Source organism: Pinus tabuliformis, chromosome J, assembly GCF_031772625.1.
Source record: "Pinus tabuliformis cultivar Carrire ecotype Pingquan chromosome J, CPIR1, whole genome shotgun sequence".
Taxonomy (NCBI): domain Eukaryota; kingdom Viridiplantae; phylum Streptophyta; class Pinopsida; order Pinales; family Pinaceae; genus Pinus; species Pinus tabuliformis.
Window position 1 is genome coordinate 1,577,396,815 of NC_142295.1, and position 27,973 is coordinate 1,577,424,787.

General features: G+C 39.1%; 1 pseudogene; it reads right to left on the reverse strand.

The window, feature by feature from the left end:
- Positions 1-127: 127 nt before the first annotated feature.
- On the reverse strand, positions 128-27,973 carry LOC149233510 (uncharacterized; annotated as a pseudogene).

The following is a 27,973-nucleotide window of genomic DNA, read 5'->3' on the forward strand; positions in this document are numbered from 1 at the left end:
TGATGTTTTAAAAGCTGTTACGCATTCTGGCAAATGCTCAGGTAACAAAATCACTTGCTGGATCTTACATGTCCACCACCAAGAATGGATAAGGAGCACATTAAATGAGGAACCATTGGAGATATAATTAATATTGATAAGTATCAGGAAAAGTTATTTGGTCAAAATAAGAAGAAGGATTTTGTATACCTTCCAGACTGGAATTAAATAATGGTTGCTTCTCCTACGAGAAAATTGCCAACCTCAAGTTGCTCTAGATTTCTTCTTTTTCCAAAATGGGTTCTGACAATGATGATGGCTTGGAATAGCTGGAATCAATATGTAATCCTAAAATTAAGTCTGTTGAATTGCAATTTGTCCAATGGTGGTTGATGGAGGAAATTGGGTTGAATGTTGTATTCTGCACTGGAGCCTTGAGGGTACTGCCACTAAAAGGGGTGGTTGATTTTTGGAAGAAATTCGGGTTCTGGAAATATATATTGGAATTCATGGGAACTGCGCTATAGCTTGTTTTCGAAGGTCCCAATTTGTTCAAATGGTCAGAAGATGGTTTTCTCTCTTTAGTGCTGCTATGCTCGATTGAAGTTGAGGTGGGCTAATTCTCGATCTCCTTTTCATCAATGGTTTCCATTGGTACATCATTGGAGCTTTCCTTATGCTCTCATTCTAATTTCTAGCACTAATATGTTTGCAATATATTCAATAGAGAACCCAATCGTCCAATCTTAAGCTGCTTTTCTTCCTTTTTTAACGGAAGAGGAGCCGTAATTGGATTCAGAATCCGGAAAATATAGGGAAATTTCCAAAGGATTTGGCTTCACATACAAGAAAATGAATTGCAGAAAAAAAGAGGAAGAACCGAGGGAGACTTCAAATGCCTAACAACAAATAAAAATTTCATTCCCATTATATAATAATTCTGATCCCCAATTTGAAGCAAGATTTATATATATATATTTTTATTATGACAAATTTAGATTTTGATTTTTAAGCTAATGCATTTGATTTTATTTACAAGTCACACGATAATCTTCTTCAGTTTGTCAATACTTTTGGGAATGAAAAACAAAGAAGAGAATTGATTTCAAAATTTTCATTTTCCTTATTCAATTTATTTTTTTTTACTATTGAAAATCTAACATGAATTTTTTTTTTTAAATCTGTTGTGGCCACAACAACCACCCTATTAAAATTTTCCCTGGTAGCAATTTTGAATGGGTCTCCTAGAAGTTGATCTTGCACACCTCTGAATGATCTGTTTTATCCCAGGGATTTTAACTCTTTACCAAGTCAAATCTTCAATTTTTAAATGGTTAAAGCCCCCTTAATAAATCCCTGCCACATGATTCATCTATAGCCCTCTCTAAGCCCTTCATTCATATCCTCATTGAGACTTTTTCAATCCACGAAACTTTCTATCGCATCATTATTTCCATCATAACTCTTTACAGTGGAAATACTTCGCAAAACATGCACAAATCACCCCTTTTCTCCTATCAGCATCAACACTAAGGCATGATGTTCATCGTTATACTCCAGACCCGATGACATTATTAACCATATTTTATATATATCAGGTTTGGAACCATATCGCATATCACAATCGGTGGGGTCCGAGGTTTTTATATAAGGCGCATCGTTGTCTTCCGGACCTGACAACATTATTAACCATATTTCATATATATTGGGTCTAGAACCATATCGCAATCGGCGGGATTCAAAGCCGAGCCATAAGGCCAATGCGATATAGTGGACCCGACAGGGCTATCAACTACAATACATACATTATCAAGTCCGCTTCCCCAATCGCTTATCGCTATCGGCAGAACCCAGGGGTTATATATATAGTGCGCTATGATATATTGGACCCACCGATAACTATGAATTCGAGTATATATTATTTCAAGTTTGTCCTTGTGGTCAGATGTGGTTTTCCTGTGTATTCCCTTGTATTTTCGATAAAACGTTCCGGACCCAGTTTTCAAAGGAGAATGTTATACTCCAGACCTGAAAGGATTATTAACCCGGTTCATATGTATTTCAGGTTTGCCTCCCCAATTGCTTATCGCAATCGAAATAGTTCATTTTTTATACATAAAGTGATTTGCGATATGGCAGACCCGCCGATAATTATAGGCTCAGGTATATAAGATTTGAAGTCCAGCTGTGCAGCCCGACCGCGGGATTTTCTGTGTTGTCCTGTGTATTCGATAAAATGATGTGGTCGTGGTTTTTAATGGACAATCCCATATGGTAGACCCGATAGGGTATAGGTTCCCGCCTTTAATATTTCAAGTCCGGATTTTGGATCTGGTTATGTGTTATGCAATGATTTTCAATGTAAATCGGATTTACGCTTGCGGGACTCAATCAATGCATGAATTAAAAAACCAGGGGGCGATTCTTTCACACTTGTTCCTTTTGATGTTATAAACGTTTGATGAAAGCAAGATCTGTGTTCTTTAAGAATTTTTTATCATATTTGAATAATCATAGCTGATATGAATTATTTATGCAGGCAAATTCGAGTAGACCCGGTAACGGATAAATGTAAGTTATATTAAGATGACACCTCTACACCACCAGTGTCGATATTGCAAAACACACTCTGCAAAAGGGAATACGGACCACCATAGTGCATAATGGAGGCACTCTCTGAGTTTAGTAGAAGCACTCATGACAGTGTTGATCCATCAAGATGTCATCACTTCCAAACACACCTTCAATCATGCTAGATGTGGGATGATAGGCGCAATGTTTTCAGTTTCCTTCAGGAAATAATAGGGGATAACATCAGCTCTATATAGGTGCAAAGATATGACACTCAGTCATTCTCTTTCAATCAACATCTATTCATTCCCTAGGAAACGAAGCACTCCAACAGATATACCCTTTTCGTGTTAGCGGTTACATTCACTGTGCTACGTCAGCACATTCTGATTTGCATATTGAAAATAAAATGGGAATTAAAGAGATTAGGGGAAGACGAAGGGTCATGGCCTGAGGCATAAGTATTACTTCCAGATAGGATAGGAGGGCTTTTTGTTTGGAGAGAACAACTTTAATTTATTGTGAATAAAGAATTCTGTTTGGTTCAAGAAGGAGCATGTTGTTTCATATTGATTTTCCTTTTCTCTCATATGTTTAGAATTAGTGTGTTGTTTTTGGCATAAAGATAAATGTGATTTTCTTTATGCATATTGATAACAAGCAGTTCATGGTTATTCCTGGTTGTTTGAATATAATTCAATAGCATTGTTAATTCATGAAAGGTTGTTGATTCGAGACTTTGTTAAACATCGGTTGCAAGCGTTATTTGTAAGGAAAGGAATGTATATTCCTGTATGAGTAATTGGATTGCAATTAGGATTTAATACAACCTTGTTCTTATTGAGCCAATAATTGATTCATTTGGACTTGGAATCTATATATGATTTTTAACCTCCTTTTGTTATGCTCCTGCAGGATAGATTAGGATAGTTGGACTAGCTTAAGTAGTTAAAATTAGTGTAGATAGGATTTGCTACTTATAGGTTAGCTATTTCTCTTTGTTGATTTAATTGAAGTCTTCCTCCAAGAACCAATCTTTCAACACACATAACAGTTTATGGGGTCCTTTAAAACTCGTCGGAACTAGCCATTCCAAACGAAAGTAGATCTAATTGGGGTCTGCAATCGGGTTAGTTCCCCTTGTTGGTATAGCGAAAATTCACCATGTCAACAAATTGGCGCTAGAAGGAGGGCCTGAACCACCGTCCACAACTTTTTATGATTTCATCTATAAATGTCATGGATTCGAAAAAATTAATGCATGGATTGTAAAGGTCGAAAAGATACTTCCATTTGGAAAAGACTCATTTCGAAGAATAGACACTGCGGGAGTATCGTGTCACTCAGTAAAAACCAGTTAGAGTACTTACTCAGGCTTATGCTCGTTCCCTCTCTCAGCTCCCCATCTTTCACTCTTTACCTCTAACAACTAAAAGAAAGCCAAGGATCTATTCCATAAATGAAGACACCTCTGCAGCCCCATCTCTTGAAGATATTGTACTATAGTCCTTGCAAAGTATAGACACTCCCTGGGAAGAAATTCCTGAAGATTCATTCTCTGAAGGTAATCCCTGGCCTGATTTGGGAAATCCTAATAAAGAACACCTCGAAGACACCTTCAACCAGAACCTCCTTATCCATAATATGGCTAACATTCCTCTTCCAGGTGAGAATTAGCTTGAACCGGGTGGGAACCAACTCCCACCTCCTCCGGGATCACTCCCTCCCTGGATCGCTCAGTATGTTGTAGCGGTACCTGGGCAGCAACATCCCTTACTTAAGAATGCAGAAAGAGTACTGCCTAAATTCGACCTTGATAACCATATTCACTCTTTCTTCTTGGTCGTGTTCATGTTGGGAGTAACCGATGAAGATATAGTATGTCAGCTATTCCCTTTTACCCTGATTGGTGTAGCTTCCACATGGTACTTTAGCTTGACAATAGGATCGATCACCCCGTGGGCTACCTTGCAACAAGCCTTTTTAGACAATTATGGTGATGAAAAAACACCTACGGCATTAGTTTTAGAACTATCTCGTTTGAAAATGGAAACTAAAGAAAAGGTCAAGGATTTTAACATCTGGTTCAACTCTTTGTTCAATAGAATCCCAACTAATGCCAGACCTACTAAGGAGGTGCTCATGGAATTCTACATCACTGCTCTCCCTGTTCCTACCGTGATGTGGGTCAAAAGGATTAACGCACAAACCTTATAGGGAGCTATCGATGAAGCAGTAAAAGTTGAGAATGAAATTATCAATCTCACAGCATGTCATCATACAACCGGAGAAAAGAAAGCCTCTCAGGCATCCAAGAATAATAATGGGAGTGATAACAAAGGGGCTAAAATCAAAGAAAAGGATACCACATATGTAGAAGGTTTGCATCAAATCATTAAGAAGTCGACAAACACAGTCATTGATATGAAAATGAATTCTGGAGAGAGTACAAGTGGGAATGGAGGAGAGTATAACAACAAAAAATCTTTCAAACCTTTCTATCATAAGAAGACAAAAGGTGGTCATGGTCCACTTGCACTTCCTACTCCACCCAATGAAGGGAATTTAAATACAAAAGAGCTGGCTCTTATCGGATCTCTCCTTAACCAAGAAGAACCTATAGTGGAGCTAGAGCCAGAATAAGAAAAAGAGGAAGAATACCAAGTAGAAGATCCCTTGGAAGAAGAATCTCAAATCATTGTATTGTGGGATTTCTACACAAATGAGAACGATGACGAAAAAGGAGATAGTATGGCAAAAATCCACACTAATGAAATCCATACACGAAGTAAAGGGCCACTCGCGGGCATGATGAAGCCTGTAGATCAGACAAAGAAAGATGTTCTCCCTGTGAAGGTATCCGCTCCCAAGGTCCCTATTGAGAGGAATAAACCTAGTGGTGATTCCAAGAGTACGCCAGTCATGAGCTATCCTTAGAAAGAAAATGCATCTCCAAATGTAACGAAGGTGACTCACAATGGTAAAGTCCCACCTAAGAATGGCAAAACCAGTATGTTTACTTTGCCCTATCCTGTTTATAACATTGATTACAATATTCTGGATGATCTTAAGAAATCTTGAGCTAATATCACATATTTTGATTTATTAAAGTTAATGTAGCAGAGAGATCTGCTCTTAAAAGCTATGAATGAATGAAATTGCAAACCTCCCACCATTCCGAGTAGCCAAATCCAGAAGTCAGTCTCCAAACCTGTTAGTACTCCCAGTACAGCCCAAAAGCTAGTAGCCATGGAAGCCACCCTATCAAAAATGAATCAAAACCCCCAATATGTCAATGCAGCCATGATAGGAAGGAAATCAAAATCCATGACTCCCCCTTTCCTTATCACATTTGAAATCTTCAACATGAACGTACACAATTGCTTGGTAGACTCAGGTGCCTCATCCACTGTGATGCCTTACACTGTTGCTAAAAGACTTCATGCGATACCTAAGAAAATTGGAACTCGAATCATGCAATTAGACAGGACAAATGTGAAAGTAATTGGGGAATTGAAAGATGTATTGATTCGGATGACTACTAAACCACAGTACACACAAGTCATTGATATAGTTGTAGTCGACATACCCGAGGCTTATGGACTGCTGCTAAGTAGGGACTGGTTAGCAAAACTGAATGGATACTTCTCAACTGATTGGTCCCATCTCTTGCTGCCTCAGAAGGGAAAAGGTGATATGGTGAGAGTTGATTGAGAAAGATACATGAAGTATGTAGTGATGGAGCTAAACGATCCCAATGAACCTGTAATGTTTACCAACTCTATCCTTGGGAATTATAGTTTCAATGTTTGTGCCACAGAAACCTATTTTGGAGAATTCCATGCAGAAACAATTGAAGAAACTGCAATAAACACACAGTTGGAAGCTCTCCCTTGTAGTCCAACTGATGAACCACCCTGTAATATAGTAGATGATAGAACTAGTTTCGTAGGAAGCAATTCATTTGATGTAACATTAGACTCTATATTTTGGACACTCTATTTTGATGGCTCTAACTGCCTTGAAGGTGCAGGTGCTGGGAGCATTCTCATTGATCGACAAGGGAACCAACATCTGATGGCCAACCGGTTGGAGTTCACATGCACCAATAAAATGATAGAATATGAAGGCTTGTTGCAGGGCTTGAAAAGGGCCATTGATATGAAGGTAAAAAATCTTAAAGTTTTTGGTGACTCGCAGATAATTTTGGACCAGGTAAGGAAGAGGATACACTACAATTCACCACACCTGGTAAGATACCAACATGAGGTATGGAACTTAATTGATAGTTTTTATTCCTTTAATATCACATACATAACTTGAGGACAAAACCAAGATGTCGATCTAATGGCTGGTATGGTTGCAAAACTTTTGCCTGATTTTAAATTAAATAAGAATAAATGTTATGTTGAATTGTTTTTCAGACCATCCATGCCTGATAACATCTCAAATTGTCAGGTGTTCAAAGATGACGAGAAAATCTTGGAGTTCTTGCACTACGAGAAGACATTCAAGAATGCAATCATTGATGAAAAGGAGCACGACAGAACTATAAATGAGAGGGAAGATGAGGAAAAGGATCAGTCCAATATGATTCCCAAGTCAGTTGTCAAGATGGAGGACTTGTATGACCTGCATGGTAAATTCAAAAAGCCAACTAATTGCAAAACACATAGCTCATACATGAAGTATGAATCGGTCAACCTTGGAACCAAAGAAGACCCAAAATCTATTAATTTGGGCTTGGGGTTCTCTCCACAAGAAAAGGCTGCATTGGTCAAGCTATTTAAAGAATACAAGGATGTCTTTGTTGTTGTGTGTGGAGCATGATTGTTCAGAGGTCTTTGTTTCAGCCGGATGTATACCCCAGGAAGTTTTGTACACCCCTCCACGCGGGGGGGTGCGGCGGGGAATTTTCCCCCCCGCGGGGGTCCGGGGGGGCCCATCCCCCTCGGTTGGGGGGTCTGGGGGCCAGCGGTCCCCCGACGGGGGCTCGGGGGCAGCGCCCTCGAAGCCAAAAATAAATGTAAAATTGCCTTGTAAAAGTATAGTAATTTCTAGTCAATCTGGGCCGTTCATTAGGCGGATGATCTGACGGTAGAACTTATGTTTAGTTTAGGGTTTTTTTCCCTAGAAGGCAACCCCTCTCTTTGTATGGGGGCATTATATTTGAGGATGTGTGATAGATGTGTATTCTGTGTGAGCGAGAAATAGAGAGGTGAGACTGTGAGAGAAAACAGAGGATATTACAAGGGATTTGCTGTAGGTTGTGTCTCTTCATTTTGCTAGATAATAGAAAGGAAGGACTGGCTGTTCGGGGTGGATGTAGCCCAAACTGGGTGAACCACATATATCTGTGTCTCTCTTGTTTTGTGCATTTTCTGTGTTTATATTTCTGCAATATTTTATGTGTTCCATTGCTCCGTAATAAATAATTTTCTAACAACTGGTATCAGAGCCGAAGTTCTATTTGGCTGATAAACTCGTAGGAAAGAAGGGTTCCTGGTTCGAGTGGGAGCAATGGCGGAAGATGGTAAGTTTAGGGTCGAGAAATTTAACAGCCAAAACTTCTGGCTGTGGAAGATGCAGATGGAAGATTATCTGTATCAGAAAGATCTATACCTACCATTGGGCGGAAAAACAATGATGCCGACGGGTATGAAAGACGAAGAATGGAACCTTCTCGATAGAAAGGCACTCGGAACAATACGGTTGTGCCTTGATGCGTCAGTCGCCTTCAACATTTCGAAGGAAACCACGACAGAGGGTTTGATGAAGACGTTGTCGAAACTATATGAAAAACCCTCGGCCTCAAACAAGGCATTTCTTATGAAACGGTTATTTAATATGAATATGTCGGAAGGTGGATCTGTTGCAAACCATTTAAATGATTTTAATACAGTTACAAGTCAGTTAAGTTCTGTAGGGGTAAACTTTGATGATGAAGTTAGAGCTCTGTTATTCTTGTGCTCATTACCAGAAAGTTGGAATGGTTTGGTAATGGCCATTAGTAACTCCATTTCTGTATCTAGTACTTTAAAGTTCGATGATGTTTTCGGTGCTATCCTTAGCGAGGAAATGCAATGGAAAAGCTCCGGTGAGACATCGGGAAATGCTTTGAGTGCAAAGTCCAGAGGAAGAAAAATGGAAAGAGGAAAGAGCTCAGGATATCGCAGTAAATCAAGGAAAGGCAGATCCAAGTCCAGATCGGGGATAGTGTGCTGGAAATGTGGAAAGAAAGGACACCTAAAGAAACACTGTAGATCTCGGAAGGGAAAAGAAGGAGATGCACAGCAAGAAAACAATCATGAAGCAAATGTGACAGGTGAGGTGTTACAAGATGATTTGATTCTTTCTTTCGAAAATATTACTGATTCCTGGGTGGTAGATTCAAGGGCTTCATTCCATGCCACACCTGATAAGAAATACTTTCATGACTATGTTCAAGGAGATTTTGGACAAGTTCGTTTGGGTGATGATAAACCCTGTAAAATCGTTGGAATGGGTAAGGTTCTTGTAAAACAGCAGAATGGAAACCAATGGCTATTAAAGGAGGTAAGGCATGTTCCAGATCTAAAGAAAAATCTGATTTCAACAGGGCAGTTAGGCGGTGAAGGTTGTGTGACAACTTTCACATATAAAAGTTGAAAGGTCACCAAAGGAGCCCTGGTAATAGCAAAAGGCGAAAAGGTTGGTACATTGTATTTATGCAATGGTATTTCTAACTCTGTTAATGCTTTAACTTCCAAAGAAGCAGATGCAGCATTATGGCATCATAGGCTCGGACACATGAGTGAAAAGGGGATGAAGATTCTTCATTCAAGAAATCTGTTGCCGGATTTTAAGAATGTTGATTTGGATTTCTGTGAAATTGCATTTATGGAAAACAGAAGAGAGTCAGATTTCTCAGAGTTGGGAAAGAAAAGAAGAATGAAAAATTAGAGCTTGTGCATACAGATGTATGGGGACCTGCTCATGTATCATCTCTCGGTGGCTCTCGTTATTATGTTACTTTTATTGATGATGCAACTAGAAAAACTTGGATTTACTGTATTAAGAATAAATATGATGTATTTGATACTTTCAAGAAATGCAAAGCTTTGGTTGAGATTGAGACAGGAAAGAAATTAAAGTGTCCTAGATCAGAAAATGGAGGTGAATATTGCAGCAAAGAGTTTGATAGGTAATGTTCAGAGCATGGAATTCGTAGAGAGAAGACAGTTCCAAGAACATCACAAGAAAATGGTGTGTCAGAAAGGATGAACAGAACAATAATGGAGCGTGCAAGGTGCATGAGATTGCATGCAGGATTGCCTTTACATTTTTGGGCAGATGCTGTAGATATTGCTGTTTATCTAATAAACAGAGGGCCTTCAAGTTCCTTGGATGGTGGTGTTCCGGAGGAAGCATGGACAGATAAACAGGTAAACTACTCTTTTTTAAAGCCTTTTTGGTTGTGAGGCCTTTGTCCATATTGATAAAGAAAATAGAACAAAACTTGAGGCAAAGTCAAAGAAATGTACCTTTATTGGATATGGTGTTAATGATTTTGGTTATCGCTTATATGATTATGAAAATCACAAAATCATTAGGAGCAGAGATGTAATATTCAATGAAAAGGTCTTGTATAAGAATCAATTGCAGGAAAAGAAGTAAGAAAAAGAAAACAAGGAATACATAGTTCTTGACGAAATCACTGAAAATGTAAAGGTGCCTGAAAATAATAATAATCAACAACCACAACAACAGAAACCACCACAACAGCAACAGGCACCCCAAACACCCGAAAGTGGTGTTAGAAGATCTAGCAGGATAAGTAGACCCCCTGAACGTTACTCTCCTTCATTATATTATTTATTGTTGACTGATTCTGGTGAACCCGAATGTTATGAAGAAGCAGTGCAGGTAGAAACTAGGAAGAAGTGGGAGCAAGCCATGAAAGAAGAGATGGACTCCTTAGCACATAACCAGACTTGGGACTTAGTCAGGTTGCCTGCAGGTAAAATAGCATTGCAGAATAAATGGGTTTACAGGCTGAAGGAAGAAGATGGAGGAAAACAGAGGTATAAAGCTAGACTTGTGGTGAAGGGGTTTGCACAGAAGAAAGGTATTGATTTTGATGAAATATTTTCTCCTGTTGTTAAAATGACTTCAATCAGAACTATTTTAAGTCTTGTAGCAGCTGAAGGTTTGCATCTTGAGCAGTTAGATGTAAAGACAACCTTTCTCCATGGGGATTTGGAGGAAGAGATATATATGCAGCAGCCACAAGGATATGAGGTGAAAGGGAAGGAGAAACTAGTGTGCAGGTTGAAGAAGAGCTTGTATGGTTTAAAACAGGCTCCAAGGCAGTGGTATCTAAAATTTGACAAGTTTATGTCTGAACAAGGTTATACTAGATGTCACTCTGATCATTGTGTTTATTTGAAAAATCAAAATGATGGCAGCTATATTATATTGTTATTGTATGTAGATGACATGCTTGTTGCAGGATCTAACATGCAGGAAATAAATGTGCTCAAAATAAAATTGGCAAATTCATTTGCAATGAAGGATTTGGGAGCTGCAAAAGAAATCCTTGGTATGAGAATAACTAAAGACAGGAAAAATCGTAAATTAACATTGTCTCAGAATGAGTACATACAAAAGGTGTTGAAAAGATTTAACATGCACAATGCAAAACCAGTTAGTACACCTTTTGCTAGCCATTTCAAACTTAGCAAGGAAATGTGCCCAAAGACCCAAGAAGACATGGATTATATGTCTAAAGTTCCATATGCATCAGCAGTTGGAAGCTTAATGTATGCAATGGTCTGCAGAAGGCCCGATATTGCACATGCAGTGGGAGTTGTAAGCACGTACATGACCAATCCACAAAAGGAACATTGGATGGCAGTGAAATGGATTCTCAGATATTTGAAAGGTACCACAAATCAAGCATTATTCTTTCGTGGTTCAAACATCTCCCTACAAGGATATGTTGATGCAGATATGGCAGGTGATAGAGATAACAAGAGGAGCACTACAGGATATGTATTTACTGTTGGAGGAACAGCTGTCAGTTGGGTTTCAAAAATCCAAAGTGTTGTTGCACTTTCAACAACAGAAGCAGAGTATGTTGCTACTACAGAGGCTAGTAAAGAAATGATTTGGTTACAAAGGTTTATGGGTGAGTTGGGTAAGAAGCATGATATGGGCACGTTATACAGTGATAGCCAAAGTGCCATTCATCTTGCAAAGAACTCAGCATTTCATTCCAAGACTAAACACATACAGGTCAAGTATCATTTCATACGATCAGTGTTGGAAGATGGAGAGTTGAAGCTGGAAAACATACACACTAGCCAGAATCCTGTAGATATGCTAACAAAAGTTGTAACCAGGGAGAAATTGAGAACATGCTCAGTTTCAATTGGTCTTCAAGGATGACGATGAAGATGAGAAACAACCAGGTCCAAAGAGGAGTCATTGTCCAGCAAATGAAGCAGCAGTGGAGTTGCTACAATCATTCTCCAAGTGGGAGATTGTTGTGTGTTGAGCAAGATTGTTCAGAGGTCTTTGTTTCAGCCGGATGTATACCCTAGGAAGTTTTGTACACCCCTCCATGCGGGGGGGTGCGGGGGGGACTTTTCCCCCGCGAGGGTCCGGGGGGACCCATCCCCCCCGACTGGGGGGTCCGAGGGCCAGTGGTCCCCCGACGGGGGCTCAGGGGCAGTGCCCCCGAAGCCAAAAATAAATGTAAAATTGCCTTGTAAAAGTATAGTAATTTCTAGTCAATCTGGGCCGTTCATTAGGCGGATGATCTGACGGTAGAACTTATGTTTAGTTTAGGGTTTTTTTCCCTAGAAGGCAACCCCTCTCTTTGTATGAGGGCATTGTATTTGAGGCTGTGTGATAGATGTGTATTATGTGTGAGCGAGAAACAAAGAGGTGAGACTGTGAGAGAAAACAGAGGATATTACAGCGGATTTGTTGTAGGTTGTGTCTCTTCATTTTGTTGGATAATAGAAAGGAAGGACTGGCTGTTCGGGGTGGACGTAGCCCAAACTGGGTGAACCACGTATATCTGTGTCTCTCTTGTTTTGTGCGTTTTCTGTGTTTATATTTCTGTAATATTTTATGTGTTCCATTGCTCCGTAATAATTAGTTTTCTAACATTTGCATGGACCTATGGAGACCTAAAAACCTTTGATACTAGCGTTATGCAACATATAATTCCTTTGGAAAAGGAGGCTAAGCCCTACCAACAAAAGCTTCGTAAGATGCATCCAAGCCTAGAACTATTGGTGAAGAAAGAATTAAACAAAATGTTGGATGCTAAAATCATCTTTCCGATCAGACACACCCGCTGAGTAGCCAATCTTGTGCCAGTAAGAAAGGAAAATGGAGATATCAGGCTATGTATCGATTTCAGAAACCTAAAAAAAGCATCACAGAAAGATAACTATCCTGTCCCTTCTATGGAACACATTATTTAGTGCGTTTCTGGGTCTGAAATGTTGTCCCTATTAGATGGTTTTTCAGGATATAATCAAGTGTTGGTATCTAATGGGGATCAGCTGAAGACAACCTTCAACACTAAATGGGGCATTTACGCATATTGTAAAATGCCTTTTGGACTTATTAATGCAGATGCCACATTCTAGAGAGCCATGGATATAGCTTTCCGAGGATTGATCAATAGATCAGTAGTAGTGTACATGGATGACATTACTGTGTATTCATATCACAGAAGGGATCATATTTATCACCTGAAATAGATTTTCGAAAGATGCCGAAGGTATGGAATATCATTGATTCCCAAGAAGAGCATCTTTGCAATCACAAAAGGAAAACTACTGGGTCATATCCTCTGTAAAGGAGGGATTGTTATTGATCCTGAAAGAGTAGAGACCATCATGAGAATACAACCCCCTACAAATAAAAGGGCAATGCAATATTTCTTCGGGAAGATTAATTTCATTAGGAAATTTGTTTCAGGGTTTGCAGAAATAGTGCGTCCCATGCAGATAATGATGAAAAAGGATGTTGTGTATAAGTGGAGCGATGAAGCTAAGAAATCATTTCAGTGAATCAAGTAAGCCATCGCAGAAGATATTGCATTGGTCAGACCCAATTTCGGAAATGAATTCTTCTTGTACACTTTTGCTTCTGATCTTTCATATGCCGCAATCCTCACTCAAAAAAATGATGATGGCAACGATGTCCCTAGTTCAGGGAGTAGAACTAAACTACCCAGACGTGGAAAAACAAGGCTTTGTGGTTTTTGAAGCCATAAAACACTTCTGCCCTTATTTATTAAAGACCAAGACTAAAGTAATCGTTCCCCATCCTGCTATAAGAGCCCTCTTCGTGCAAAAGGAAATGGGTGAATGGAGAGGGAATTGGATAACTGCACTTCAAGAATTCGACCTCGAGATCGAGCCGGCAAAGATAGTTCGAGGGCAAGGATTATGTAGGCTAGAAGCAGAAGCCTTGGAGGATAAAGAAGGGGCATCTGAAAAACCAGAAGCGCAGAGCATGCAAAATGAACAAGTAGAGCTCAGGGAGGAGCCCCTATGGATTAATGAGACGTTGATATATGAACGCAAAGCGTCAGAAGCCCTTTTGGATCCTGATTCATGGTATTACAACATACGCTTATATCTCACATGGGGAGCGTGCCCTGAGCACATGGATGCATCACAAAGGACAACACTCAGATTGAAATCTAATCAGTATCACTTGGCCAATGACACATTATACAAGAAAAATTATGATGGAATCTGGTTGAGGTGTTTGGAAAAGGGTGATTCTGATCATGTCTTGAGAGAAATGCATGATGCCCTAGCAGGTGGTCACTACGTGGAGAGACCACTGCTCACAAAATATTAAGAGCCGGATATTATTGGCCCATAGTGTTCAGAGACTCGCATGCCTACGCTCACAAATGCAAGGTGTGTGAAACCGCCACAGGATGAGAAAGAAAGCTAGCTATTCCCCTTGGGCCCGTTATGATTTATCGCCCATTCCAACAATGGGGCCTAGATATCATAGGCGAGATCACTCCAAACTCTTCACAGCATCATAAGTATATACTCACAACAACTGACTACTTCACCAAATGGAGCGAAGCCATCCAGCTTTGGAAGGTAAACGAAGACAAGGTAATATCATTTATTGATAAATTCATTATCAACAAGTATGGCATCCCTGAGGCTCTCATATTTGATAATGATTCTTACTTTTCATCACTAAAATTGACTGAATTTGCTATTGATAAATCAATTCACATAAGGTATGCATCAAATTATTACACCCAGGGAAATGGAGTTGCAGAGTCTTCAAATAAGAACCTCATATGCATAATCCGTAAATCTGTCGCTGACAACCAGAGGAACTAGCACAACACTCTAACAAATTCCCTTTGGGTCGATAGGGTCACCCCAAAAGTGGCCTTAGGAAACTCCCCATACTTCCTCGTCTATGGACAGGAAGCCATCTTGCCTCCAAACATTACCCTTCCCTCTTTACAGTTCTCCCAAGCTTCAAGAGGAACCCCTTCAACCTTACTTCAAGAAAGGATCAACCAACTGGTGAGGTTGGAGGAATTGAGAGATAAAGCTAGAAATAAATTCAGAAATCACCAAATGATTGTGAAGAGGTGGTTTGATCGCCATCTAGCAGGAGATAAAGATTACCAAGTAGGAGAGCTAGTCCTGAAATGGGACAAGTTGAATGAGCCAAAAGGTAAACACACGAAATTCCAACACTTATGGCTGAGCCCATTCCAAGTTGTGGAAAAAAATGGTCAAGGAACTTACAAGTTGAAAACTTTACAGGGAGAAACTGAAAAACTCCCTATTAATGGCCAACATTTAAAGAGATACTTCCAGTAGCCACCGCATGGTGGTTACCTCCTAAATAAGTTAGGATTCATTTTATCTTTTTTGTTAGTTTAGTTACATTTCCGTCTTTTCCTTTCTTGTTTTTCTGCAAAGTTTATTTTCCTTCTGTTTTGAATTGTAGTCCTTTTCAGCCAATTGATTTTAGTCCTCTAGTCTTGTTTTTACCTTTCAGATTTTCCTCATTCGCCACCTTCAGCTTTTGCCTCCTTCATTAACCTACTGATGAGTCTGTTGATCCTAAATCCATCATTACCTTGCAAATCAAACAAATTTTCAATGAGCCCATGAGAACTGGAAAATTAGAGGTGGAATTCAAACCGAAGCCACTCATTAGCATCTATTGGGAACTAGGCGAGATCTGTTGATAACATGGATACTTGGATCATGTAGGGGAATCTTTATAAAACAAAAAATGTGTAACTACAGCTAGACGAGCATGGAGGAACACTACATTTTAAATAAATCCCACTCAGACCTAGCTTATGCTTTCTTGCAAGGTTTGCAGTTATTATCCATTGGTGCCATCCACCACACTAAATTCTCCAATACCTGTCATCTACAAGTAAATCTCCTTTCATGGGCTAAACTCACTGTCATATACCATGTGGCAAATCCAATTGTGCTCTAGTCCTTGTGCCTAAAACTGGAAGGACTTATTTAAAAGAAAATGAAATGTCAAGTCCTTGTGCCAATCTGGAACGACAGGTTATTTGGGAAGCCGATTAGAGTAAGAACTGTTGTTGGGCTCAGAGTACTGGTTGACACAGCAAGCCCAACCTTGCTTAAGCGGTTTAAAAATATGGCATGATCCATGATTGCACCCCATTCAATCATATGAAAATATAGCACCGAAATTCTCATATAAAGTGCAGCTAAACATATCTACATCAAGTTTGATGAGCAATAAAGAGTTGAGGTACACACCTAAACAGGTATTGACAGACCAGTGATGGCCCCGAAAGGATTTTTGAAAGTAGGAAACAGGTAAAGGAAGGTCAATAAATTCCATAATATTACCATTGGAGAATGCCTGTCAAAACCCTATCAGTAAGTAGAAGTTATTTGTCTTTATCCCACCTGAAGTAATTAATGTTGAAGTGGAACCCATGCTTGTCCATCTGTACAATTTACATTTCAAGTTTATCTTAACACCCTCATGTTCTATTGATCCAAGGTTTATTTGGAAACAAAGATAACTGGTTCACCTAGCAGTTCGCCATTTGTTGTGGCCACAACAACCACCCTATTAAAATTTGTAGAAATTCCCACCTGTAGATCACCTTATAATGCAATAGACTAAACCAAAATACTTGATCTACTTCTACAACCAACTTAGCGGAAGCTTAATCGAGCATGAGCAACATCAATAAGAACACATATAACTGATAAGAAGGAATCAATCACACATAACACAAAAGATATAACTTGGGGAAAGCCTCAGCCTAAAACCCCAACTCTGTATTATCATATAAGTGGAAATATAGCCAGTATTACAAAAAGAATCAGCTCAAAAGCTATCCTACTCTCTCTGCAATACCTTTGATGCTCATAGATAGTCAAAGGCCTCTATCTAACCTCTGGTCTGCCCTCCAAACCTCCTATTTCTTTTCCCAATTTTGATTGGGGTCCAGTGCAACCACTTGTGTGAATTTCCCTCTTCACACACTCACTAACCTTCGATCCAACTACGATGTCCCGAAGGAGATAAATCCTCATCATGGATGAGCTTCCTTTATAGGAAAAATATTCATCCAAATGATAGTACAATGTCCCTTCTCTGATCTCAAATGGGTCTCTATCTGAACTGACATGCATGAATTATTCATGAAAGAATCTTCAGTTATCTGAAGTACAACAGTTATATGCTAGCATGCATTAACTAACTGAACTCACATTAATTTAAACAAACTGTTTAAATCAATCTAACTGGACTTGACTCAGTTAACTGAGCCAACTAATTACAACTCAAATCAGAACCAATCCTTATCTCTTTAACTGATGGATAAATTTCTCAATTAATAGAGAAACTATTGCATGTCCTCACATAGACTTCATGTTTGATTTTTCACAACTAATTAACTCATGGAGAATTAATTAATTTATTTTCAAATAGATGTTAAGTTCAAATTCGAATTTTACTCCCTATTTCTAGTCCAGGGACTGACTCAAATAGGAATCCATCCTGAACTGCTAAAAATAGAATTCTATTTTTAGCATAGAAAATTTTAGGGGCGAATGTTCGCCCTTTAGCGAAATTAAGGGTTTTTAAATTTTTAGTGGGCGAATATTTTGTATCATAGTACATTTTTACAAATCACCTCAAATAGCCCACCTTATTTTAAGGGAGAGGGTAAAAAAGGTAAATTTAGCCCTTGAAATTAGGAGTTAAAACCTTCCATTCGCCCATTTTCAAGAATAGATTTTATTTAAGTGAATCCATTCGCCCATTTTCAAGAACAGGTTTTATTTAAGTGAATCCTATGGGCCAAATACCATATTTATAAAAGAGGTATAGTAAATTAATAAAAATATAAAGAAATGAGAGATATGGTAAATAAATAAAACATTTTTTATATTTACTCCATAAGTCACCTTATATACATGCAAGGGTGTAAACAAATAAAAGTATAAGTAAAGTGGAGGTATGGTAAATAAATAAAACGTCTTTTTATACTTACTCAAAATGTATGGTAAATAAATAAAAATATAAATAAATTAGACGTATGGTAAATAAATAAAACCTCTTTTTATATTTAGTCCATAACCCTCATTCTATTTATGAAGGCTTAAGAAAGAGGTTTTATTTAAGTGAATCCTATGGGCCAAATACCATATTTGTAAAAGAGGTATGGTAAATTAATAAAAATATAAATAAATGAGAGGTATGGTAAAGAAATAAAATATTTTTTTATATTTACTCCATAAGTCACCTTATATTTACGAACAATCAAAAAATGTGTTATATTTAGGTGAAACCTATGGGCAAAATACTATGGGGCAAATATCATGGACTAGATTGTTATTAATACCATGCAAAAAAACATTATTAACCCTAATATTAGTATTAATAAAAATAAAAATAGCACATGGTATTGACCCATGGTATTCACCAAAATGGCACATGGTATTGACCCATGGTATTCACCTGGAATGTAGCCTATTTAAATGGGGGAATTAAACCAGCATAGATCCATCTATACTCTAGATCTACTAATCCCCGAGAAGTATCAAATATCATGATATGCAAACTAGCATAGAGTGAAAAAATATTTGATCCCTCTCGGAGTGGATCAAGAGTAAAAATGGATGTTGTAATTTAATGTATGTTAAACATTTTAGCTTGGTTAAAATAAAAAATAAAATAAAAATCAAGTATTAATTTTATTATTTTTTATAAATTACTAATAGTAATTTTTAAGCTCCAGGTTTATGATAACCCATGGTATTGACCCATGGTAATACGAAGATCTTACAAGATTTTATAATTAAGTAAAATATTCGCCATGCATTCGCCAAAAAATTATATATACATATTATATTATTGATAAAATCACCTTCCATTTTTCCTATATACCATGGAGATTCGCCCATTTATTATACATATAAATTTAGGGGGGGTTCTTAAAATTTTCCCTGATTTTTAGCACTTCCATTTTTCATTCCCTGTTGCTCAATCCAACACTCGTACTCAAACTGCTATTTTTAGCACTTCTATTTTTAGCATTTCTTGTTTCCATTTTCAACACTCCCTCTCAACAAGAAAGGCTTCAACTCAAACCCGATCCTGTACCTTTGGAATGTTCTACATGCAACACTCCTACCAAGTATGGTTGCTCTAGCAACTCTTGGAACAAAAAAAATTCCCAACTGACCTCTCTGTTGGGCTAGAAACATACTCTGATGTTGAAGCTCTACCTGCTGTTGACAAGTTCTCCCTCTCTGACCTCTGAGCTACTACAATACTCCATGCATCTCGCACCGTTGCACACCTCTCTGTGCCATCCTACGCTGGTGCAACACTCCCATGCCTCTCACATTGTTGCAGCCTGCTAGCTCTACATGATCTTGGGACTCCTGCACTGTAGCTCTCTCTTCCGCTCCATTCGCATTTGTCTCTACCCAAGCAGTCAGTCTTGCTACTCCTCATCAGGGCTCCTGTAGCAAAGTCGAATAAAAAAGGTTGGGTACCTCAAGGATCCTGCCCCTCCTCCTTGGGACGATCACTCCACATCGCCCCACCTCCTACCTGGAGGTATGGCTGCATGTGATCCCTCTGCCCACCTGGCTCGAAGTTCCCCCCTACTGGAGGTCTCTACATGAGTAGATGTCTCTACTCGATCTCCTCTCAGATTCTCTAGTTTTGGCTGCTCCACAACCTCTTGAAGCCGCTTCACCAATCGTGGCTCCTCCACAATCATCCGACACTTCTTCTGGTGCTGCATGTTGAGAGGTAATGTACTCTCCCTCTCAATCACCAAGTCTCCATTATTTTCCTTGCTCGTCAAGGCTTTGCATTCATCTTGAACCTCAAGAGCATACATGTTCTTGACCTGTGAACCGATCTACTTCACCTATCTAGTGATGATTTTTCTAAGGAAAACCTTTCCCTTACTGAAGACTACATCATAGCCTCTGTCTTCCAGCATCGTGATCGACACCAAGTTTCTCTTCAGTCCATGTACATACTTTACATCAGTCAAGGTAAGGTGAGCTCCATGCTCCCTCTGAAAAATAACCATGCCTACACCTAAGACACTATACTTTTCATCATTACCCATCGCTATGAGTATCTGGAGATATTTCTCCTCCAAAGTATTGAACAAACTCTTGTCGTTGGTCATGTGGAAAGAAGCTCCACTGTCAAGAAACCAACTACTTCTCTCCATGGATGAAACCATGCATGTGAATAGTGTGAAATCCAACTCGAATTGTGAGGCTAGTGCCTCACCTTCTGATCCTTCCATGGATCCCTTCTTGGATTTCCTCAGTGGACAATTTGTAGCAAAATGGCACACCTCATGACAACGAAAGCATCGCACTATCAATTTGTCAAACTTCTTCCCTCCATGGGAAGAACTAGATGGGGAAAGAGAATCCTTATCCTTCCCCTTCTTCACCTTACTCGCTAAGGCACAGTTTTCTTCATCCTCCATGGATGAAGAACCATCTCTGGTGCTTCTTCTTATCTCCTCTTGCATCAAATCCAGCCAACGTCGTTTCCAATCTGGCAGTTTCTCTCTTCCATTAACCAAGTCCTGGTAGCTATGCCAACTCTTAGGAAGACCGAGAAGTGCAAGACTCACCATGTCATCATCAGCTGTCATGATCCATACACTTCCAAGCTCATCCCTGCATGTGGTGAGCTTGTTCAGATACATAGAGATCGTGTCACCCTTTTCACACTTGATCTTTCGAAGCTTGTCTTTCAGTGCCAACTTCATCTGATCACTGCTATTCTTATATAGATCTTTCAATGTTTCCACATCGAAAATGGTGTCTCCTTCCCATGGAGACTCGAGACTATGTGATCTCGAACTCCCTCCAAAAGGATTCACCTTGCTCTAGCCACACATTTCTTCCATTCAGCCAATTCAACAACACCATTCGACTTGGGAACTTCTTGATCAAAGAAGTCCTTTAGACCATTATCCTCTAGTACTGTTTCCATGCGATCCTTCCAAGCTATATAATTCGAACTACCATCAAGGGCATATTCAAGTCTCAAGCCATTGAACGCCATAGGTGAAATAGAGATGTGATAAGAACTCGATTTCTATATTCAGGAATCACAAACTTCAACTTCTCCCTTCTTGTATATTGTTCTTCCTTGATCACTTGTGCTCTGATACCATGTAGAAATTCCCACCTGTAGATCACCTGATAATGTAATAGACTAAAGCAAAATACTTGATCTACTTCTATAACCAATTTAGTCGAAGCTTAATCGAACATGAGAAATGTCAATAAGAACACATATAACTGATAAGAAGGAATCAATCACACATAACACAGAGGATATAACTCGTGGAAACCCTTAGCCTAAAACCCCAACTCTTTATTATCATACAAGTGGAAATATAGCGAGTATTACAAAAAGAATCAGCTCAAAAGCTATCCTGCTCTCTTTGCAATACCTCTACTACTCACAGACAGTCAAAGGCCTCTATCTAACTTCTAGTCTTCCCTCCAAGCTTACTATTTCTTTGCGCAATTTTGATTGGGGTCTAGTGCAGCCACTTGTGTGAATTTGCCTCTTCACACACTCACTAAACTTTGATCCAACTACGCAGTCCTGAAGAAGATAAATTCTCATCATGGATGAGCTTCCTTTATAGGAAAATATTCATCCAACTGATAGTACACTATCCCTTCTCTGATCTCAATTGGGTCTCTGTCTGAACTAACATGCATGAATTATTCATGAGAGAATCTTCAATTAGCTGAAGTACAACAGTTATATGCTAGCATGCATTAACTAACTAAACTCACATTAATTTAAACAAACTGTTTAAATCAATCTAACTGGACTTGACTCAGTTAACTGAGCCAACTAATTACAACTCAAATTAGAACTCATCCTTATCTCTTTAACTGATGGATAAATTCCTCAATTAATAGAAAAATTGTTGCATGTCCTCACATAGACTTCATGTTTGATTTTTCACAACTAATTAACTCATGGAGAATTAATTAATTTATTTTCAAATAGCTGTTAAGTTCAAATTCGAATTTTACTTCCTATTTCTAGTCCAAGGAGTGACTAAAATAGGAATCCATCCTGAACTGCTAAAAATAAATGCTATTTTTAGCACTTCCATTTTCCATTCCCTGTTGCTTAATCTAGCACTAGTACTCAAACTGCTATTTTTAGTAGTGCTATTTTTATCACTTCTATTTTTAGCATTTCTTATTGCCATTTTCAACAAAATTTTCCCTGGTAGCAATTTTGAATGGGTCCCCTAGAAGTTGATCTTGCACACCTCCGAATGGTCTATTTTATCCCAGGGATTTTAACTCTTTTCCAAGTCAAAACTTCAATTTTTAAATGGTTAAGGCCCCCTTAATAAATCTCTGCAGCATGATTCATCTATAACCCTCTCTAAGCCCTTCATTCCCTCATCGAGACTTTTTCGACCCAGGAAACCTTCTATCGCATCATTATTTCCATAATAACTATTTACAGTGGAAATACTTCGCAAAACATGCACAAATCACCCCTTTTCTCCTATCGGAATCAACACTAAGGCATGATGTTCACCGTTATACTCCGGACCCGACGGCATTATTAACCATATTTTATATATATCAGATCTGGAACCATATCGTATATCAAAATCGGTAGGGTCCGGGGCTTTTATATAAGGCACACCACTGTCTTCCAGACTTGACAACATTATTAACCATATTTCATATATATCGGGTCTGGAACCATATCGCAATCGGCGGGAGTCAAATTCGAGCCATAAGGCCGATGCGATATAGCGGACCCGATAGGGATATCAACTCCAATACATACATTAACAGGTCTTCTTGCCCAATCGCTTATCGTAATCAGCGGAACCCAGGGGTTATATATATGGTGTGCTATGATATACTGGACCCGCCGATAACTATGAATTCGGGTATATATTATTTCAAGTCCGGCCTTGTGGTCAGATGTAGTTTTCCCATGTATTCCCTTGTATTTTCGATAAAATGTTCCAGACCCGATTTTCAAAGGAGAATGTTATACCCCGGACCTGAAAGGATTATTAACCTAGCTCATATGTATTTTGGGTCAGCCTCCCCAATCACTTATTGCAATCGGCAGAGTTCATTGTTTATACATAAAGCGATTTTCAATACGGCGAACCCACCGATAATTATAGGCTCAGGTATATAAGATTTGAAGTCTGGCTATATGGCTCGGCCGCAGGTTCTTCCGTGTTTTCCTTGTATTCGATAAAATGTTGTGGTCACAGTTTTTAATAGAAAATCCCATATGGCAGTCTCGATAGGGTATAGGTTCCCGCCTATAATATTTCAAGTCTGGATTTCGGATCCGGTTATGTGTTATGCAATGATTTTCAATGTAAATCGGATTTACGCTTCTGGGACTCAATCAGTGCATGAATTAAAAAACCAAGGGGCGATTCTTTCACACTTGTTCCTTTTGATGTTATAAATGTTTAATGAAGGCAATATCTGTGTTTTTTAAGCATTTTTATCATATTTGCATAATCATAGCTGATATGAATTATTTCTGCAGGAAAATTTGAGTAGACCTAGTAACGTATAAATGTAAGTTATATCAAGATGACACCTCTGCACCACCGGTGTTGATATTGCAAAATACACTCTACAAAATGGAATACAGACCGCCATAGTGCATAATGGAGGCACTCTCTGAGTTCAGTAGAAGCACTCATGATAGCACTGATCCATCAAGATGTCATCACTTCCAAACACACCTTCAATCATGCCAGATGTGGGATGATAGGCACAGTGTTTTCAGTTTCCTTCAGGAAATAATAGGGGATAACGTCCACTCTATATAGGTGTGAAGAGATGACATGCAGTTGTTCTCTTTCAATCAACATCTATTCATTCCCCACGAAAAAAGGCACTCCAGCAAATATACCCTTTACATGTCAGCGGTTACACTGACTGTGCTACGTCGGCACACTCTGATTTGTATATTGAGAAGAAAAGGGGAATTAAAGAGATCAGGGGAAGACGAAGGTTCATGGCCTGAGGCATAAGTATTACTTCCAGATAAGAGAGGAGGGATTTTTGTTTGGAGAGAACAACTTTAATTTATTTTGAATAAAGAAGTATGTTTGGTTCAAGAAGAAGCCTGTTGTTTCAGATTGATTTTACTTTTCTCTCATATGTTTAGAATCAGTGTGTTGTTGTTGGCATAAAGATAAATGTGATTTGCTTTGTGCATATTGATAAAAAATAGTTCATGGTTATTCTTGGTTATTTGAATATAATTCAATAGCATTGTTAATTCGTGAAAGGCTAATGATTCGAGACTTTGTTAAAGATTGATTGCAAGCATTATTTGTAAGGAAAGGAATGTATATTCCTGTATAAGTAATTGGATTGCAATTAGGATTTAATATAGCCTTGTCCTTATTGAGCCAGTAATTGATTCATTTTGACTTGATATCTATAATGATGTTTAACCTCCTTTTTTTATGCTCCTACGGGATAGATTAGGATAGTTAGGACTAGCTTAAGTAGTTAAAATTAGTGTAGATAGGATTTGATACTTATAGGTTAGCTATTTCTCTTTGTTGATTTAATTGAAGTCTTCCTCCAAGAAGCAATATTTCAACACATATAACAATTTACAGGGTCCTTTAAATCCCATCGGAACTAGCCATTCCAAATGAAAGTAGATCTAATTGGGGTCTGCAATCAGGTTTGTTCCCCTTGTTGGTATAGCGAAAATTCGCCATGTCAACAAAATCAAAACATGATTTTTTATTGAAAATATTTTGTGAGGTCAATGAAAAAAAATTCAAGAAAATAAATAAAAATCTAAAGATTTTAAAGTCTAAAAACTAAAAAAAAAATGCAATCAAGAAGCGTTGAGAACGGGTACCCTAGGGGTCAATTTTGGGTTAAGCACCCAAGTTTTGGGGGAGAAGGCCCAAATTTTGTGTAAAGAAATGTAAAGTCTCCACATTTTGTGGTCGCGGAGCACGAAGATGTCTAAAGTTAAAAAAAATTTCCACCCTTGGTTTAGATAAATTGTGTCGGTTTTGAGATTTACCCATGGTTCTTGAACCATAAGATTGTATAAAAAGGGAACTCTTAGAAGATCTAGATAGACAAGTATAGTAAGGAAGTTACAAGTCATGAGTCATTGGTAAGTTTGGGTGAGCTAAGAGTGGGAGTCTTAACGTAGGAAGAGGCTCTGCAGCTGAGTGCACAGAAGCCTAGGGTGGAAGTCCATAGCTGAGTGCACAGACCCTTGTAGCTATGTGCACAGGGTGGGTAGAGTCTATACTAGGAACTTGAATCATAAATAAAGAGAAGTATTCTGGAATCACTATATTTTCTACCTATGATTATTGCATCCGGTTATGATATGTTAAGTTTTGGGTTTACATTATAATTTTAAATTGATGCACGAATGTATATATTTTCATCTGTTATTTGAACGCAAGTAATAATGTATCTTTACACGAGGGTAATCTTAATTGCATGATAAAGTTGGATAAACACTAAGATAATTACGGAAACGAGACAGTAACATAGTTACAGAGGTGCGTAAGTGGCTAAATCATTGTTCAAGGTTGCATGAAGGACAATCAGATACCTTCGCGGAGGTTCTGAAAGACGAAAGAGAAAATACATCAATAAGCCCTAAAGGCTTACCGATCTGGGCAAAGGCAGTGATTGAAATAGAAAACCAACACCAAAACCATCTCAAGGTGTGGAAACATGGTTCCGGCATCCCCCCATACTGGTTCAAGTGAGTTTTCGGTCCGCACTCCACAAACTGATGCTAAAAGGGACAGTAGTGTAGGGATTTTCTTGGATGCCTAATGATGAACCTGGGTCAGGGCCCATCAAGCCAACAAATGGTTCCATTTTCGGGACATTATGTACCCAACTTTGAACGAAGCAGCATTCTCATGGAGGCTCATAGAGGAGCTGTATGACATTATGCAGGAAAATCAACAATACAGAAGGTTCTGCGTGTTGGGTTGTGGTGGCCAACTCTGCATAAAGATGCGAAAGCATATTGTAGGGCCTGTGATGCATGTCAAAGGACTGGCAGGCCATATCGAAGGGATGAACTGCCTTTGATGCCACAGGTGATGCTACAACCATTTGAGAAATGGGTGATTGACTTTGTGGGTCCAATTTAGCCTCTAGGAAAGAAGACAGGTGCGCATTACATCACCACCATGATTGAGTACTTGACCAGGTGGGCAGAGGTGCAACCTGCGAAGGATTGTATAGGCGCGATGACAACAAAGTTTCTTTTTGAATACATATTGACAAGATTTGGCTGTCCAAAGATCTTGATGAGCGATCGTGGTACGCACTTTCTTAATGAAACAATCAGTGCGTTGACAAAAGAATTTTAGGTGTATCACCAGAAGAGTACGCCTTATCACCCACAGGCGAATGGGATGGTGGAAGCATTCAATAAGATACTGGAGAACGCACTAACAAAGGTCTACAATGCTTAGAGAAGTGATTAGGATGTGTGCGTACCAGCAATGTTATGGGCCTATAGAACAACTTGCAAGAAGTTGACTGGGAAAATGCCTTTCAAACTCGTGTATGGCATAGAAGATGTGATGCCAATGGAATACATTGTATATAGTCTGCGCATAGCGGCACTCATAGGAATGGCGGACCACGGAGCCCTGGAAGAGAGGCTCGCGCAGCTAGCAGAGCTTGAGGAGGACCGATTTCTAGTTGGATTTCATCAACAAGTTCAAAAGGAGTGTGAAAATGCATGGCATGATCGGCACATCAAACTACACACCTTCAAAGTAAATGATATGGTCTTGTTCTATGACAGTAAATTTGATAAATTTCCAAGGAAATTCAGGATGCACTAGCTAGGACCATATGTCATCAAGGAGATTACCGATGGTGGAGCAGTTCAGTTGGTCAAATTGAATGGAGAACCCTTCCCAGGGAAGGTGAATGGCAGTCGATTGAAGCCATACACCGGTGATCCAGCTAGGTGACTATACGAGGGAAGCACATTCTTAGCACTCAATGTAGCTGAAAGGAACCGCGAGACTATAAACTACACTGCTTGGGTTGGAGAGTTGCGCAATCGGGGAACTGCGCGAAATGAAGATATGTCACAATGCCCACAAAAGTGCGCAGGGGGCTGTGCTACCAAGGAAGCAACCACGTAGAACCTCCATAAAGTGACCATTAAAGTCACTATTCATGATTTTACGATGAAAAAACAACCAAATGGAGTGGGGGGCAGCATTTAAGTCAGACTTTATAGACCAGATCTCTGAAAATCTATCGCCAATCTAGCATTAATGAATCGATTTTGGGGGGAACAGTCGGATTTGAATTTGAAAGTGCCTATAAATTATAGGTGGCTTCCCAGCGAAAAAAACTTGGTATTTTGAGAAGTGAGTTGTTGAGCTCTTAGGTGGACATGTAGGAGGAGAGGAGCGCGGCTTTGACAAACAGAAATTACCCTCACCAGAGACGGAGGAAGAAGCAGATGAACAGATAGAGCAGGGAGGAGCAGACCTAGAAATGACTCTGTTCCATATCAAGTACACCAGGGGTCCAGAAAAGATAGGGCCATGGAAGAAGTCCAAAGCGAGCAAGACATCTTTGGATCTGATCACCCTGATAGACGGGGATATGAATGATATAGGGGATATAGTGTGGGATGCCACCGCAAAACTGTTGTAGTAGTTCGAGCAGCAGTAGCAGCAGGTGTTGGGTGCTATTCAAACGGGTCTGCGTGAGCTATAGATCCATGCCTCACACATGCAGACCAACGTGGTGCCCACCAGTGTGGCCATTGGCACCTCAGAAGCCAT